Source organism: Thermobia domestica, chromosome 16 (assembly GCF_964235325.1).
Source record: "Thermobia domestica chromosome 16, izTheDome1.hap1.1, whole genome shotgun sequence".
In the NCBI taxonomy this organism is placed as follows: Eukaryota; Metazoa; Arthropoda; class Insecta; order Zygentoma; family Lepismatidae; genus Thermobia; species Thermobia domestica.
This window is the reverse complement of record NC_137469.1, coordinates 57,007,755-57,027,528: the sequence shown is the minus strand read 5'-3', so window position 1 is coordinate 57,027,528 and position 19,774 is coordinate 57,007,755. Positions and strand designations below refer to the sequence as shown.

The window sequence follows — 19,774 nt, the reverse complement described above, 5'->3', positions numbered from 1 at the left end:
TTGAAAACCATGCTTCATATAGCAAATGTTTCCTATAGGCATTGTTGCACATTCCATGTTCTATCGAAAGAGGTACCACTCGGTCCCTGTTGCCATTTGAAAGTTTGAAGTTGGCTCCTGGGGCCCTATGAAGGGGATCCTGTGGGCATTTGCTTCTTACAGACTTTTATCACCCCCTGACATTGGTACATTCCTGCACAACTGGATCCGTCACATTTTTGTTCGTTTCGCAAATCTTTCAGGTCAAAAGTTTGGTGGGACACCCTGTATATTCCCACATACGACCCAACCATGACATAATGTTCACTACTTGTATTATCGATTGTTGGCTCAACCCAACCGTTTCATGTTCCCCGACTTGACATTACCTCAATCACTCCAGCATTGATGCATTCCGAGTGATGCCTGTTGCCGGATTTTTCTTTTTGTGAAGCGAGTGGCCTAACTATATTAGAATTGTTTGGATTTTCATGACCAGTGTTGCCAACTTTCGAACTCGTTTTTCTTTACGATTCTAGGTACGTCGGTTTCCTACATAGTTGGTGCTTTCTTGTTTTGTTCATTCTAATATGTACAGCTCGTGATCAAATGTTGCGCATTATGGCCAACTCCGTCTTTTCCGTATTTTTCGTACTTCTGTTTTTTCTATTTCTTTTGTTAGATTGTACCACTGATTATACACATCATATCTTATGTTCTACATGACAGGTTGACACTGAATATTGCACTCACTTCATATAGTGCTCTTTACAAAACATGTACTTTTCATTGCAGTTGGCATACTGTTAACCTCACTGGTGGCCTTCATTTGTTCCCTATTGAGGCAAGTCTCTTTCTATACATCACTTATCAGTATTGTATTTTGCCGTGCCCCCCTTTTTTGCGGAATTTGCACTTTTCCCCCTTTCCAACCTTGCTGTTTCCCGAACTTCCATCCGTTATATTTCTTGAACCTATTGCTATGGGCAGCTAATATTTTGGGAATGCTCATCTCTGTTACAGCTCTTTCAATTGGTATAGGTCACATCTTTCACTGCAACTATCATTTTCGGAAGGTTCCCTTGTCAGATTCGAATGTTAGTTAAGATCAGTCAATTCTCAAAATAGTCAAACTTATATTTAGTAGATAGTAGATAGAATTGAGTTGATTTTGAGTTTAACGTCCCTTTCAGCAGCGAGGCTATAAGAGACGTGGGCCTACTGATTAACGTGAAATCCGAACCACATGAGCTTCCATCGGGAAACGAACCCGGGTCTCCCGTGCTAAAGGCGGTGTACGCTAACGCGCTTAGCCATGAAGGAGCTAGTAGATAGCAGAATATTAGGTGCTAGTTAAGTTTAAGAACATCACATTTCGCAAAATTACGGAGAAAATTGAACATTCTCTATATGAGGTATATTTCAAAGGAACAAAACGTTTCTGCAGGTAGCTGATTTAATAATAAGTCCGTACTTTAAAAAAAAAAAAAAAGTATAGTTATTCCGCTATCTTTGATCTGTCATATTAATACAAAATCAGCCATCTCAAGAACTCTTATGTACTGAGTTTTAGAAATATTAAATTACGTTTTCTACTTTCGGCTATGTTTTGGAACCACTGTGCGACCTTTCGTTCCTTGTCAACTCTCAAGCTTTCTCTGGGTTTTTATTAAAATGGGTGAGCATTGAACGCATTTGGATTTAGCTATGACCATCCAGTTCGTTAAGCAGCACGTTCCTGATGCATTTCAGGTACTTAAAATTTATTTATTATTCGTAGGGATGCGCACGAGACGAGTCGAGACAGGATTTTCCTGACAAAATTCGAGTCGAGATACAACTCTTCCAATAGAAAAATATACATTTTTCGAGTCAAGACATCACTTTTACAGCACATTTTCGAGATGAGATAGCCACAAATCTTGTCTCGTGCGCATCTCTAATTATTCGTCTACTAGCGTCAATTAGTCGCTTCGTTGGGTTAAAATAAGAAAAAAATAGTAATGTTATGTCAGTCAATCACTTTTTACTATAAATGAAGCGCTCTCTGATATCGGTCATTTTCGATCAATTTTATACATATATCTCCCCATTCCCCCTCTCCCTCCCCAAGTTGTGGCGCTGAATTTGGGTTTAAATGGCATCGAAAGTGTCACTGTTCAACTCAGCGACCCTAGGGGGCAGACTACTAAATATTTTTCAAAAGCTAACAATTTAATCTTTTACCAGTTTTTCGCAAGTGAAAAGAGATAAAGAAATGTAACTTACCTCAGTAATAGATAATGTTACTCTACACCCGAAAATACGAATCGGAAGAATTTTCAGTGTTGCCATCCATAAAAATTACAGTGTGACCAGAATTTGAATTACCCAAAAATCTAGGTTATTGCAGCGAGTAGAAAAATGAACTCAACGGCAATTGATGACTTTTCATACTGTATGTGTTCCTTATTAACTACTTTTTAAATAATATTTGTATTTATTTTGTAATAAAGAGTACAAAATAAATATTTTTTCATTATCAGTAGAATTAAATTACAAAAATTGTTAGCTTTTGAAAAATATTTAGTAGTCATCGTATATATCTTTTGTATATATCTTTTCCTTCCCCAAGTTGCGGAGCTAAATTTGGATTTAAACGATATCGGAAGCGTCACTGTTCATCTCAACGACCACGAAAACTATGGATTCGACATTAATATCGATCATTTTAATATATCTCCCCCTCCCCCTTCCCTACGTTGTACCGTCAAAGTGAAATAATAAAAATACTCCTAGGCCCGAACCTCATTTATGTTGAAAATTCGATCAAGATTGGTTGGCTGGTTAAAGAGTTATTAAGTTGCATACATACTTACTTTCATTTTTGTGCATATGGAAGATTTCTATTTCAACTTCGTGAAATGAAATATGATTTTATTTTTTAGTTTAAGTCCCACGTTATTAGTGGCGTATTTAAGGGGGTTCCGGGCTTAAGCCCCTCGAAATTTTATTTACTATATTAAATTAAATGAAATATTTTGCAGAATTTTCACATTTCCAGGACTAAAGTTTGCAAAGCCTCCCCTCCCCCCCGAAACAAAATCGTAAATACGCCACTGCACGTTATACCTTTTAGGCTAATGGAGACAGATGATTATTGAAGTTTATGATTATGAAATTAATTGTTTCATGCTCTCCCAGCGGGAAAGGAACCCATGACCACGAAAATCGGAAAGCTAGAAATTATACCAGCGAGGAGTTATCAAAGTGTCAAAAAAAAAAAAAAAAACTCTGATTGTAATGGTATTCATAGATTAATATATGGAGAGCAAAGACATGAAGTGAAAGAATGCTATTTGATCTCCTGAGAAAAGATGAATAGTGTGAAAGGAAGCACCAAAAGAAAGAACAGGAAAGAAAAGAAAAGAAGCGGTACTCATCTAAAAACTAGTTCTTTTTTAATCATATTCAATTTACCAGATCATCCTTCAGAAAGGTAAATTGAACCCACAAGACACACTCACACCACAGCGTCGGCTTTCTCTCCAAAAGTCTGTCCAAGTGATTTAACATCACTTCCGCCTCATTTGAATAGAACGAAAGAGCTGAAGGAAGAAAACCAAGCACCTACTCACAAAAGATAAACAACTAAAAAATAAATAAAAAAAATTAAGAAAACGGTACCCTTTAAACTAAAGACAAACAAAATAAATACGGGATATGTAAAGGACAGAATAAAATTAACAATATCCAGAACACTTATTTTTCCCATATAGGGCTACAGTCACAACTAGAAAGTCATTACTGCATCTTATGTGTAAGAGAAATACAATTTTCATTGCCGGTTTTATCAACGATCGTTAAAATTTAAACAATGCTAAACTGTTGTAACGTTTTACTAATATCCTACGACCAATTACTATTACGGAATTACTTATTTATCGTAACGAATATTTAAAATTTTAGAGCCGTCATTATCAACTTAATGCTCCGTTGCCTTACATTTTGCTGCTCCCTTTCTGTGTAAGCAACGCGGAGGAAGAAGGAGAAGGTTGGAAGCCTGTCTGTTTTGCAGGACACTAATTGTCTGAGTTTCGCTTTCTCTTGTTCTCTCTCACTTTCTTCATTCTCATTATTAACGTCTTTCTTTCTCTTACCCTCGGTGCTAGTGCTAATCGTGGGACGTCAACTAAAAACAAAAAAAATGCTTCCCTCATGGACTTCTTATCCCACCCCAACCGGCCAATATACAGGGTGATTCAAAACAACACCGATAACGTTTGGGAGGTGATTAATGACACCAAGATAAGACAAAAAGTATAGACCAACTTGGGTGCACAAATGCTTCCTTTCGGAGTTGTAGGTTGCCTAAAACATGAAAAAACTAACTTTGAAAGTCCATAGCTCCAATACAATGGGACCTACCGTAGTCGGTTTAAGACTTCACTTAGAAACTAACATGTGCCCTATCCAAATATCCACGTTTTAGAATCCTAAGATACTCACGCAACAATTTTTATAGAGGGACTTTGGCTACGGGCATATAATTTGAAGTAGTCACCAACTACCTCTATAAAAGATGTTGTGGAAGTACCGCAGGATTATGAAACATGGAATTTTGGATAGGGCACATATTAGTTCCTAAGTAAAGTCTTAAACTGACTACAGTAGGTCCAATGGTTTTCGAGCTATAGAACTTTAAATTTCATTTTTTCATGTTTACGGCAGCCAATAACTCCGAAAGGAAGCATTTGTGTACCCAGATTGGTCTACACTTTTTGTCTTATCTTGGTGTCAAGAATCACCTCCCAAACGTTGTCGGTGTTGTTTTGAAGCACCCTGTATATCTATCTATCTATCTATCTACCAGTTCACAGTACAGTAAAGAAGTGAATTAAATTTACACTTTGTTTACTAGATTAAAATAAACTAAGTATTTGAAGTTTATCATCCCGTTGAGCTCTCGCCGAGAGTCTATTCGCTAACCATATTGCCAAGAGGAATCTTAACTCAGCGTTAATATGTACTTCTTCAAATAACCATGCTTTTAGTTATTCATGCACCCCTGAGTTATATTTCACAGACATTAATGGCATAGTTCTGGAAAACACTCACAGAGGGTAGTATTAGTTACATGTGTGTCGTAGAAAGAATATAGTGCTTTGGCCGATTGTAATTAACTTCTGTCTGGAATCAAAAATTGTAAGTAAATTTTGGGGAGCACAACATAAATTTTACAAACTGGTCATTCACTGTGTCCTTACTGAACATCTTCCTCACTTCAAAACAGTCTCAGAGAATTTCCTTTAGTCATAAAATAAAATTACTTTTTCAGTCTTGAAATTTAAAAACATTTCTTCTTACAATACAAATATCCAATTCACACGACAAATTTCTGTGGCTCGTAAAGTTAACTTGGTTGGGTTCATCGTGCTGAAGTTTAAACTGACGTTTTCAACCGAAGCTATATGAGACATGAACCTACAGCTCATGGGATGCGACCCACATGAGGTCCAACCAGGAATCGAACCCATATGTCCAACTCTGAAGTATTGTATTTTATCCATAGATGTATATGCATGAGGTAGCTCTATAAGGCAAATTTATGCGTAAGGACATGTAAAACTTTTGTCTTTAGAATAAACAATGTGATGGGTTTAATACTTCATGATAAGACTTTATATTTAAAATATGTTCTAATATAATAACATAAGGGGTGATCAGAAAGTAAGGTTACATAGCCTGAAGTAAAATGTACGTATATATATATTACTTCATACAAGCAATACAGCTACCAGAGAGCACATTCATTAGCTTATTTTTCGACATAGTTTCTATATCGTTTGAGGCACTCGTCACGTCGTGAGATGAGTTTCGAAATTCCCTCCTGGTTAAAAATCCTGTCTTTGCGTGTTCAGCCACGTTCTCACTAAGTGTTTCACATCTTCTGAAGCGAAGCGACGGCTTCCTAGATGCTCCTTCAAGTGCGGGAACAGATGGAAGTCACTTACAGCGAGGCACATGCTGTAGAGAGGGTGGTCGATGACGTCCCAGCGAAACTGCTTCAACAGCGTTGTGGTCTTCTGAGTTCATCGTCGGTGACGTTTTCTCTATCAGCCGCAAACTTTCAACACCATTCTGCGACATGCTGACGAGACAGCTTGTCCGTAAACCTCTACTAGCTGCCGGTGAATTTCAGCCGCGTTACATGTTTTGCCGTCAAAAATTGAATAACTGAGCGGACTTATTCGCAAGAACACTTCCCTAACAGCACAAGATGTGCTAGGCATGTGCCATTTAGGTTTCCGAGCTACCTTTTAGGTACCCGACACATGTCATATATGATACTCATGTGCTAAGTATGTACTTCAGCTATCTACACTTTTAGGTATTTGTTACACCTAATCGATATTTGCAACTATGTATCACAAATATAACATTTATATACCTGGCTAAGTTTCGCAATCTTAACAGTCATTTGTTTTTATGTCGTCACTTGGGACATATATCTGTCATGTTGTAGGTACATCCTTTAGATATATACATACTGTTTCAGATACCCTAACGGCACAAGATGTGCTAGGCATTTGCCATTTAGATGTTCTAAATTCATCTCCTACATTTGATGCATTTGTTGCTTCTTTTTCTAAGCGATTGTATACTAGAAACAACAAACACATCAATTTTATTAGATGGCAACTGTCGCCAATCATTTGAAAATGAATATAGAAGAACCATGAAATAAAGTAAATAGACACTCGTCATTTTGTTATAAAATTACATGGCGAGCAGATTTTATCTGATACCAAACGATTATCGTCGAATATACGCGGTTAAAGGAGCACTCTGATTAGTCAAATTCAAAAGACCTCAACAATTTATACCTCTACAAGCGACATTCTCTTCATCGCCTGCATGGCCAAGTCGGAAGAGCACGTGGCTAGTAACCCAAAGTTTGGTGGTTCGGTGCCCAACTTGGGGTACATTCTTTTTTACTTGTTTAAAGTGTTTTTCAGACTCACCTTAATGTAAACACATTACGCATATAGGGAGAAATTAACATATTTTGGGGGAGGAATTTTGTGGTTCATTGACGCTTACGGCATGGGGAACGTACCTAGAACATACTAGGCACGTTCCCTAGATACATGTCAGGCATGTGCCTAGGGGCGGACATAGACTGTGACTGTCACTTGCCATCCATGTGATTTCTTTCTCAGAAGTATATAAGGCACATACTGGATACATTCCCATGTACCTGAGGGAACATGATAGGCATATGCCTGCTATGTACTTGTGCTATTAGGGCCAGAAACATCGGCCTTGCAACAGTTGCTTATCCTTCCTCGTAATAATAACAATAATAGTTTGAAATCGGTTCTTCTTGTAAAATGAAAGATGACTTTTACTCAATCTAACATTGGAAGTCAAATACCTCTCAAACCTGGGGACGCAGTGGCTCAGTGGTAGCGCACTTACTTTCGGTGTTTGGGGTTTCCAGTTCGATACCAGCTCGCGCCAATTGAAGCTTTCTAGTTTCCTCTAGAGTTTCTCATTTCTTCCCACTTTCAGCATTCCACCAAACTATTCACTATTATCATCACCGTTTCCCTCAGCCTCAGAGTATATAATATCCGTGGGACGTTAACCTTAAAAAAAAAAAAAAAAACAGCTCCTGAGCTTGATTCATAAATAACCTGATGCTACTGGTAAAGAATTAGAGCCACAGAGAGTCGAAGCTAGAGCTAGATCCAAAGAAGACAAACGTCTTAATCATTGACAAACCAATTTATTTTATGGTTCTCAGGTCATTCCCAAAATAGGGCGCAAAAGGAAAGTTTAAATTCAAATTGAATATATACAGCATATTGTTTCTTTTTTTTCAATAAGGAAATGGTAATGAGTATACGAGTATATAAGCTCTTAACATTAAGATTAGACATGACTTAGCAATAATTGTGAAAGATTAAAGCATACATATTATGGCTGTAAAATACGCCAAAAGGCAATTTTAAATCTTAAAAGGGAGTAGTTAGTCCTTTCTGCAAGCGATAAAATTGCAGTTGTTCACTTCATACCGAAGGAGCAATTACATATATTGAGTGATTCAGTGAAGCCATAACCGGCATTCTCTACCCACTCCCGATGGCACGTGCGTGTGCTTTTTATTTTTTATTTTTTAATTTTTTTTGACTTACATGAGTTTTTAACAGGCTTAAGTTGTTTTCCATTTTTGGCAGGAAGTACGTCTGAGTGTTGAGTTTTCATATTGTGTATTTATGTCCTAGGAAAAGAGTTGTGACTCATCTTGGTAGATTTCATATAGATGCTTTGCGTACATGTGTTCTGAGGTTAAACAGACACATGACTCAATAATAATAATAATAATAATAATAATAATAATAATAATAATAATAATAATAATAATAATAAATATAATAATAATAATAATAATAATAATAATAATAATAATAATAATAATAATAATAATAATAATAATAATAATAAAATCTTCCATTCCTGGCAGACCCTATACTTCAAGTTTAGAAGCTTTCTTGTTTTACTAACTAACTAACTCTATGGCCTATGGAACCCGAAAATTCAAAGCGTCGATCACAAAAGCTGTTCATTGACTTCCATCCTTAGGCAACTGGATCCAGTTTCTACTTTCTTTTCTTTCTTGTTTTACAGCCGTCCGAAATCTCGATAATGGGGCACCGTCGTTTAGTGGTTGAACTAACGTCTGCGTGGTCCTGGGTTCCATTCCTGATTGGTGCTTCCCAATTTTCGACGTCCAACCAGCGTTGTGAGGCAAACTGAGGAGTTATGTGAATAAATAAATAAATAAACATTATGACCACTAGGTGTAGAAAGTTCCTGATACGTTTGTTAGAGATAGGGTGGCGCGATGTTAGTCGCTAGGCTGGAAGTAGTTCAATGGTTCGCTAAGAGATGGCGTTGGAGCGGTTCAAGCCTACAAAGGGCTGTAACGGCAAGTGGTTTGGTTTTTGGAAATCTCTAAAATTAAAATTCGAAGAAGATTATCATTTGCCCAAACTAAAATGATATTGAAAATTCCAGCACGTGTAAAGTATATTGTGAACATAGTAAATGAAACGTAAGGTAGACACTTAGGAAATGCAGAGCGCACTCGTTGCTATATAGTTAGCAGGGAGTGCCCATGCCCACAAGTGATTTTAGGGCCGCAGGTTGCGCATATGGGGATATTTGAGAGAACACAATTTTTAATTGAGAAAGTACAGTCAAACTAGAGAAAGGTACATTTTAGGGTGAAGGTACATTCAGGGAACAGGTTGGTAAATTTGAGGAGTTCCATCCAAGCCTGTAGTGTAGGGCTCACCTTTGATTGTTTGTGTACATATCTTTGGTTCATAGAGTTAGTTAGTTAGTAAAACAAGAAAGCTTCTAAACTTGTAGTATAGGGTCTGCCAGGTTCGATTCCCAGTGCAAGTCCATGTGATTCTAATTCCACTTTAAACTGTACGTCAACACCTCATGTAGCCTCGGTTCTGAAAGAAACGCTAAATTTCAATCCAGCCAACCAACGAAGGAAGTTTAGAGAAAAGTTTAAAAGACCATATTGGTTAAAGTACACTTAATTTTTTTTCTACAGAATTACGAAGAGAAAATCTTGAAAGAAGTCACAAAACATAAAAATATATGACACAAATATAACAGAAGACGGCTCTATTTTAACACTTGAGGAAGAGCTGTCAATTTTCTTCAGAGATTAAAATAAAAAGTGGATACCCTAAAAGAAATCCAAGGATATAGTTGGGTATTGAATTACTTATTTGACAAATTAAAGGCAAATGAGGCTTATAAACCATACCTATTCTCTTAATCTAGATTTGTTTGTATACCTAAAATCCTCAACAGAAAGATCAGCTGATCAGTTCATAATGCTATGCCTGTCTCTAAAGAAGTAAGTGATTATGGATGCATCTGTTAGCATACAGAAGTACAACAAGTTGCCCAAAATATGGAACCTAAAATTATTAAACTAACAATCATATGACAAAAAATTAAAATATTTTCCATATTTTTACCTTTTCCTTTACGTTATAGCTTACCGATGTTGAATACCTTAGTTTTGTAGCATATTGATTTATAGAGAAGTTATTATTAAAAAGATAACAAATATTTAATAAAGGTGAGAGAGTGATGGTGTAATGAAAAATGAAATGAAATATGCCAGTTTAACGTCCCGCGATTATGCCCTTTTAAGCTAATGGAGACGATGATTGAGGCAAGTCAATGATGATGAAAAACTTGATGGAATGAGAAAGTGGGAGGAAAATGGATTACTCGAGAAAACTCACGCGAGTTTTCCACCACAAACTTACTTGAGCGGGAATCGAACTAGGAACCCCACGTACCATAGGCAGGCCCGTAGCCAGTCCAAAAATTTAGGGGGGCCCTTTCGAAGTTTGGGGGGGGGCGATCCAACCACATTATAGTTCATCACCATTTTATAGTTCACTTGTAAGCCTAGCATGAAAATTTTAGAAGGGGCCAGTAAATATTTAGGGGGTCTCGGCCCCCTTAGACCCCCTGGATATGGACCTGACCATAAGTAAGCGCTCTACCACTGAGCCACCGTTGCCCAAAAGTGAATGAGATTCAAGATTACAATAATCTAAAGGGATGTCCCATGGAATGAAGATTTTGAAACGAATCATTGAGAGAAGGCTTCACAAGGAGACATCAATACGAGATGCCAGGCCGGGAAACAATAGATGTGTTTTTTGCAATTAGACAAATGTTGACAAAATACCAAGAAAGAAATAAGAACAGCATGTAGTATTTATCGATTTAGTGTTTAAAAAAATATATATACCATGCTCTTTATCCCTTAACTCTCTATTCAAATTGAAAGTGGCGAAAATCAACCACTGCCCGTTTTAACGTTGACTGGTATATAGAATAGAAACTGTAATTGGTGGCGAAAAGCGACTGCCATCACTTAAGGGTCCCAATAATACTGTATATTTCCTCTTCACTCTAATCTTTCTATTAAAGCCGGAAGTAGTAGAAATCTACTACTACTTTCGGTTTCAATATCAATTGACAAAATAGATGCCGTACAAACCAAACTCTTCATATGTGTGTACGTGACACTTCTACTTTTTTATTCAAATATATACTACATAAAAGCTTTTTAAACATAACTTATATTATCTCATTTTTCTTCAATTTTGGGTAAGATTTTGAATTTAAATCACATGTTAGTTCTCATCTAAGGCTCCATGGTTGACACTTTTGGCGTTAGTGCACATGATCCTTGGTTCAATTGTGGTCGGACTTCGGAGGGCGATCGTCTGTTTGGTTGATTCCAGGAGTAACCACCAGGCGGTAGCAGAGGAAATCAGCATGTTCCTTCGAAAACACGAAGCAGAACCCTCTTATTTGCGGTTTGCGTGGTGTTCTCGAACAGTGATGATCTGCTGTCAGACCAGTGCCGAGTGGGAGACTACCAAGAACCATCTTGTAAAGATCACCGGATCAGATCATTAGAATGGAAGCCGAAGCAACAATAATTCTCTACTAGCCAATATATATAACTTTCTTTTTTCTTCAATAATGATCAGAGCTCTCAACTCTAATTTTGCAGTTTGTAACATTTTTGTTGTTGTTGTTGGAATTGTTTGATATAAACCATTCTTCCATCATGATACTTGTTTTCTTTGCTCCTTTTTGCTGATCCTAGCGATTGTGTGTCACACATAGAACTTATGCAAATACCTCTCACCATTGGGGCAGGGTTACCCTCGCACTCGCAAGAATACGATACTTACACAGTTCCAGGAAGGAAATTTTCTGGTGGTTTAGCATCGTGGTAGCTATTATGATGCTTTCCTGAGGTAAATATTGTGATCACTGATCTAAAAACCCAGGAATAAGAGCGTTGTGATACGATGCACTGACCCGTGTTTCTTCCGGGAGGGAGTGGTAAATCATCCCACGGAGTTAGTTAATCATCCCTTCCCCACTCCAGGAGCTACGATAATTTACATTTCAATGTACATATTACTCTTGTATGGCGAAGTCCTTTAACAAATAGTAGTATCAAAGTGCAGCTTGCTTATATTTTAATTTTGTCCTCCTCCTCCCATCTCCGGACGAAATTTTCCGGAATTAAAAATCTGACGGTGACCAAGTGCTATCTAGATAAATGTTTGTCATTTCGCTGAGCACAATCTTTTGGGCATTGTATTTCTAGGTATTTCTGAAATATTCTTACGCAAAGTTAAACATACCTGTCTGTAGGTATTAATCGGTATATACCTGTCTGTACCTGTCTAGTATATCTTAAATATGTTCAAATTGGCAACACAGGAAAAAACACACCTCTCTCTATATATTTCAAAAAGGGTAGTCCAAGAATGAGCTTCGACAGTCGTTTACGAGCCAGAAAATTAAAAAAAAAAGGGAAAAGAAAAAATGAATAAAAAAACATTAGCAGAGAACACAGCTGTTTCTGAAGAGCATTTTCTGTTCTGTTCTTTCTTTCTCTTTTGCATCCCATGTTTCCTCTTACCTATTGCTTTCTTCTTGTTCTTCCTCTTCATATTTTTGTTTCTTTTTTTAAGTGTATGTGACAGATTCCATCGCTTTTATGCATATAGCGCTGCATTTTTTGTTTTGTTTTGAGAATCCATTCATAGATGGAGTAAAAGAGAGTCGATGAAGGATCCATCTTGAACTTGACACTGCAATTTGTCATACCACAGTGGAAAAGACTAGGACAAATGACTGTCAGAAGGTGAGAACCTATTCACAAAAGTCTCCTCTTTTAGAGAAGAGAAGAAGAACAAAGGAAAAAAACTGTTAAGAGTGTGTGTTTCTTTTTTTAAAATAAATTTTTAATGAGCAAAAATGTCGAGGAGTACCTTCTGAAGAAAGAAGCCTTTTACACCTAATAGCCTCGTGTATACATAAACTGTCTTTACATGTCGCGTGGTGTAATGTATTATAATACAACAGAAAAATTGGTTCCAGTCTAATGGGAAAAAATGTTAGCGGAAGGATTTTTCATGTATTTTATATTCGTGTAAGATACCTAATGCATTTGTATGTAAGTTTCTTATACAGTTACAAGAAACGTCCTTTAAAAACAACTAGCAATGTCACGAGTACAACATTTGAAGGAGGTTGGTTTGTGTGGCATGATATTTTCCAAATTAATATTGAAACCGGAAGTGGTAGTTGATTTTAAGCACTTCCGGTTTTTGCAAGAAGATTACAATGAAGATGGAATATACTCTTGGGACGCTTATTTGATTGCAGAAAACAGCTTCTTGTTATCTATTACTGTTTTTACTCTATAGCGATCAGTTAAAACCGGAAATGGTTGATTTCTTCCACTTCCGGTTTGAATAAGTGTTAACAGAGAAAATAGTACCTATTTTTAGAATGCTAAAACGATTACCCCCAAAAAACGCTTCTCGATATATACAGGGTGTCTCAAAAGTCCCTTGACATAGGATAACTATGTTATTATCATAATTACAACAAAAATGTAAGAGGGAAAACCGTCTCCAAAATATGATGTTTTCAGTCAGTGAAGTGAAAGATTTTTTTTTAAATCAGATGAACTGTTTGGGCTGTACACTGTTTGAAATGGGGGAACAACTATTAAATGGCGGCGTAAAAGACAGTAACTTCATTCACTTATGTTGTGGGTCCAGGTAAATTGTATCGTTGCATTTTCATTCAACATTGCACGCATAAAGAGTGTACAACCCAAACGGTTCATCTGATTAAAAAAAAAAAAAAAAAAATCGTTCACTTTAGACTGAAAACATCATATTTGGAAACGGTTTTCCCTCTTACATTTTGTTGTAACTCTGATGATAACAGAGTTAACCTATGCTAGGGGATTTTTGAGACACCCTGTATATGGATCTACATTACCGTATTTACTCTAAAACTGTGAACATTAAAACCGAAAGTGGTTTATGTCTGGCACTTCCAGTTTGAATATAGTGTTAAGAGAGAAGATTGCATCTATTCCTAGAACACTTAATCGATTCCAAGAATCCACATATCCCTTCAAGCGTTTCTTATAGCCTAGTTTATTCTATTGGGTCAATATTAAAACCGGAAGTTGAAGTGGGTTTCTTTCACTTTTTTTTTTTTTTTTTTTTTTTTTTTTAGTATAGAGTTAAGAACAGATATGAAATGTGTTCTTGAGACGTTTAATCGTTTGCAGGAAACCGCTTCTCCGTATCTATTATCAATTCTGCTCTATAGTGATAAACGTTGAAATCGAAAAGTGATTATTTTTTTTTATTACTTCCGGTTTGAATATCACCTTTATTAACGATTTTGATTTCTAAGTTTTGACTCTTTTTGATCCTGGCCGAAACTCATCCTGATCCTTCAATTGGTTCTTGAGATTTCTTATCTCCCGGACGTACACCGAACAGAATCAACATGTACTCGAAAAGGAGTTTTGATAATCCAAACTCCTTCAAAATGAAGCAAGCAAACTTGACATTTATGTTACAGCAAAACCTGGCCACCTCTTTTAAGTTGATCATATGCCTGCCTATCTTGGCCTTGTTTCTGAGAATTATTTTTTACTATAAGACATGCATTTCTTGATATTTTGTAAGTTGGCCACAGGGTTTATCTGTCTTGAGACTTGGCGTCACTGAACCAATGTGTTTCCTGTGATGTCAATGTTAAATATGTTGGACACCTGACATTCAACATGCACACGATCTTCTCATTTCTTATAAGCCCTTGAAAATATCTCAGATACACTGGATATTTATTACGTGTAATATTTTTATATTGTATAAATAACTTTTACTGTGTTATTTGTTAGTTAGTTCGGATTTTAATGCTCCTTTCAACGCTGAAGCTATGTAAGAAATGGACCTAGCTCTTAATGTGGAATTGAAGCAACACTATTTCTTGCTGGAAATCCGACCTAGGCACCTAAAGCTAACCATATTACTACGAGCAGCTCTAATAAATATCCTATTTATAAACCACGAACATCGGGCATGACCTTGTCACGTTAATTCCTAATACTAAACATCCCTGCTAATAAATGTCGCCATCGCTTGCCTACCTGACTATAATAGATGTCACTAGTGTGCAGGTAATTTATCCATTTAAAACTATTCTGACAATTTAATTGGACCTTGGAAACCGTGTTGTTTCAACATTTCTGGTGTATCGTCGGACAACACGAAAATCGGAAATAAAAAATACCAAAATGTACCTAGTAAATTAGATTAGGTTAGGTTGAGTTAGAAGTTACTTACCTTAAAAAAAATCACTTTTAGGTTAGATTAGATTATGTTAGGTTAGATTCGTTATTTTTGTATAATACTGTATGTCATAATCGTGACATATGCGCGTCATTTCCACACTACCTCCCGCTACTAAATCATAACAAGTGTACCTCTCAGCCAATTAGTCCCTTCTGTCTCCACAAATAGTGCCGCCTACATTAAAAACCAGTAGCGTAGCCAGGATGTGTGTTTGGGGGGGGAAGGGGCAAGTGCTGTTATAGGTACATATAGAAACATTACAAAGAAATATATAAACATAAAAATATATAAAAAATTACAAACGTCAAAGTACCAAAGTACATTGTCGGACCTCTTTTGGGTTGGGGGTGGCCCCTCTGGGCCCCCCTTCCCTACGCCACTGTCAAAAACAGCCTACAACAACAACCACTTCTTAACTTCAACTATTCCTCTCACTTTACTTTCATTCACTCTTTCTCACAAAACAAAGTAAGTTCTCAAATTTACCGGTAAATTTCCTGAAATTGGTCAGGCGATTCAGCATATAAAACGTTGTTTCAATTTAATTATTTCAAATTACAAGGGCAGTAAGTTTAGATTTCACCATAAAAAAGTGCGTATTTCTACAGGGATACGTTGTGACTATTTACTTGCAGAAATATAGGGATTTCCCATACCCTAACGCCAATAGTAACCACGAATCCTAACAGTTTCTGATGTAACCCTTTCCTAAAAGACGGTGTAGCTCTCTATGGGGCTAGCAACGAAAAAATAATAGTATTAATAGTTGCTACTTAAATTGTATTTTGTCAATTTAATTATTTGAAAATGAACGTGTTTTGTTGTTTATTATTAGAACAAGGGCTGTAACTATATTTAAATTTGAGCATGTATAACTGCAGTTGATTGCTGGAAAAACTTTTTTTAAAAACAAAGTTAAATGTAAACATCGAAGAGATTTTAATTATGAACTATTTAACCTATAGTTTACAGCACACTGAAGGCTCGGACACAACTAGTTATTTATACAATAATATGTAAAAACGGATACGAAGGCAATAATAACTTATTGTATTAGGAATATGTGAATTTGTCAAAGTTTAAAAACAATTTTCTATGTATCATCGAGTGTTTCTGTTTTCTTTTCTGAAGTCCTTCCCTCTGTTCTAGTGGCTAGCGCATGTTCCTTTGATGTACATGGTTTCGAATTCGATTTCCGGTGGATGGGCACGAAATATTTAATTTTACAATCATTCATTTTCATTAACCATCCGTCTACTTGAGCCTAAAGGGCACAATCGTGACATTTCACAACTTAATAGTATGCATGGTGATATTATACGTACATTCTCTCTCTTTTCTTTTTTTCTTCCTTAAAAAACAAGTCTTGATCCTTAATAGTTTAGTAAATAATGCACCTCCTTACCGTAGCATCACTTGAGTAGTATCAGTAAAATAAATAGATGTGTCAGTTCAACTCAATGACTCTGCTTGGCCGAGTTATATTAAAATTTTCTGTAAACCTTGTGCTACTTCAGCTCCATGGCATTTTGGAATAAAGTGTTAAAATGGTAGTCGTTAAAGCTAATATCTGACATAATGAGGAATTATTTTAGTAACACACCATTGGTGTTTTATATACAGTTGTCATATATCTTCTTTTACCACAATATTTCATTTCTTATTAAACAGATATTACTCTTATGAGGGATAATCAAGTGTGGCATAAGTTATTGATAACTGATTACGAGGAACAACAAATGGCAGCATTTCTACTCATGTAAATCTCAGGAAATTTATAGGTCACAAAGATATTTTCGTGAAAGCTTGCAGGAAAAATATATGTTGGTCATTGTCTGGTATAAATGTCGAGTATACCGCTTATTTGATATAAATGTAAAATCTCGTATATATATATATATATATATATATATATATATATATATATATATATATATATAAATGAATTCTAATGTCAGTTATTAGATGCTTTTGATATTCTTGGAAGATAATGTGCACTTTTAAAATTACAATATAGGTGTATCAATGAAAGATTTTGCTGACCACTAACAATTAATAGTATTATCTCAATATGGCTGGTTCCTCACCTCAGCTAGGGTTTTACAAACAATATTTCTATGTATATAAAGGTAACCAAGAAAGTTCTGTCGCTTTTTGTGGAGGTCTGTGTTTAATTGGCCCTCACACCGTGTCTTGAATAAGAATGAAGATAAGGCGAAGGGCAGTTGTTGGTGTGGGAATATCCAACATACTACCTGGTTTTGGAACGTCAGTTACACCGTGAACTAGCATAACGACAGTGAACATGGGACCTCCATAGAGCGTCATAAGGGCGTGTATGCTGTACGAATTAAAACTGAGGTCAAACACTGCTGCAGCAGGGCCAGAAGAAAGTCCTCCTGTGTGTTTGATGGAATGCTCGCGGCATCTTGCATCGGGAACTGCTACGAACTGGTCAGAGCATCAATACCACCTTGTGCTGTCTGCAGTTGAGCCGTGTTCAAGAGAAAATCAAAACTATGTAGCCAGCACTTCTGAATCGCAAAGGGGCTCTCCTTTTACAGGACAATGTTAAGCCCTACGTGGTTAGGATGACCCGGTACACCATTCTATGCCTTGGATGGGAAACACTGTTACATCCACCATACTTCCCGGACATTGCACTGTCCGATGATCACGTGTCCATTCCTTGGACACATACCAGTTCAAATCCCTAGTAGAGGTGCAAAATGCACTTGGTATCTTCTTCGCTTCACGGCCCAGCAAGTTCTACCGTGATGGAATCCATGGCCTTCCAGAACGTTAGCAGAAGGTCTTCGATGATGATGGGGACTATTCTTGATCTTCCTGGTACGTTATGGGTGACATATCGATGTTCGAAGGTGATGGGTGAAAAAGCGACAGAACTTTCTTGGTTACCCTTACAGAAAGAACATCATGGCACTGTTTCTATTTCCGTACTCCTTCGTTCATTCACCTAGTTCTTTAACACCGCCGTATGTTATTTTCACACTGCTCAACACTGCCTCAACCAGTTCTCTGTTAACCGTAACAGCGGACCTTCGTTGTTCAAATAACACTCTAAAGCGATAAGCATGCTGGGTGTGTGTTGAAATTGAGTTGTATTTCGACATTTTTCTTCATTCATCTAGTTTTTTTTTTTTTTTTTTTTTAACGCAGTTGCGGCTTATTTTGACATCACTCAACACCATCTCTGTTTCAAACCGGTAATACCAGGCCTGTGTTAACCACAACACCGGACCCTTGGTGTTGAAATTACACACCGAAGTGGTAGACATGTTGGGACCGCTGACTGGCCTGTGTTGTACATGACTTGTTGTAACAGTAGACCTTCGTATTTGAGTTTTAACTTCCTAAGTTGAAAATCCTTATGGCAAATTATAGATCTTCCTTTAGGAAGACCACCACTCTAGACGAATGGCTTTTAGTTGAAACATTTGAGTGGTCGCCTTGAAGAGGTTTCACTGTAGTAGGGTTGCCAGATTTGTCAGAGAGAAAAGATGATTTTTTAGCTATAAGTGGTATTCGTATATAATTTCGCGTAGCTAAAAGTATCAACAAAAAAAAATGTAGAACTTAAAATAAAAGTAAGGTCTAGTAATCATACTCTGTATAATGTTGGGAAATGTAGAAGAAAGTGTAAAGAATACTAAAATAAAAATATATTAAGTAAGGCGAAAACAAAAGCGATTAGAAGAATGCAGTTTTATTACAATGACGAAACAATAACTAGAAGCGTTTAAAATACGAGTACAGAAGAGAACGAAGAAAATAAACTGAATGAAATGAAAAACCAGTCTGGAAGTGTTGGAAATAGTAGAGCAGAGTAGAATATTATAAATATGTTTTTTTTTTAAAAAAAAAAAAAGAAGAAGAATATTTACGGCACTTGTAAGAAATTATATTCTGATGATTATAGTAGAAAAGGTGACGGAAGTTGAAATGAAATTATTTCTTTCAGTTTAACATACCACGATTATGTTCTTTAGGCTAAGGGAGACGGATGATTGAGGCAAGTGAATGATGATGGAACAATTGGTGGAATGAGAATATAGGAGGAAACAAAGTATCCGAGAAAACTCACAGACATGAGCTTACTTGGGCGGGGGCTGAACCAGGGACTCCACACACCAGAGGTAAGCGCTCCACCACGGAGCTCCTGTGCCTCCCAAGATTATGGAAGGGTAAAGAGGAAGCGAAAAAGGAGAATATAGTTACTAAAGCAGGTCGCATACTAATCAGAGGCCTTATTCTAGCACGTATTCCAGTGAATATGCCCTAAAATGCATTCTTGTATTGCTCACAGTAATGAACTCCGGCTCTACCTGTCCTCTGGTTAATATAGAGCAGTCTAATGACAGTAAAGCGGCCATAGTAGGCGTCCTCTATGATATACAGAAACTATCTTTCCTTACTCTTAGATAATTAATGGGAAACTATGACACATACATGATGAAAAAATAAGTATTTCTTTTTTTCTT

The 19,774-nt window shown here is 36.7% G+C and overlaps 1 protein-coding gene across 2 annotated transcripts in view; it reads left to right on the top strand.

Moving 5' to 3' along the window:
* LOC145673067 (protein Wnt-5b-like) overlaps nt 1-19,774 on the top strand; it is a 756,220-nt gene that overhangs the window by 527,259 nt on the left and 209,187 nt on the right. The window lies entirely within an intron of this gene.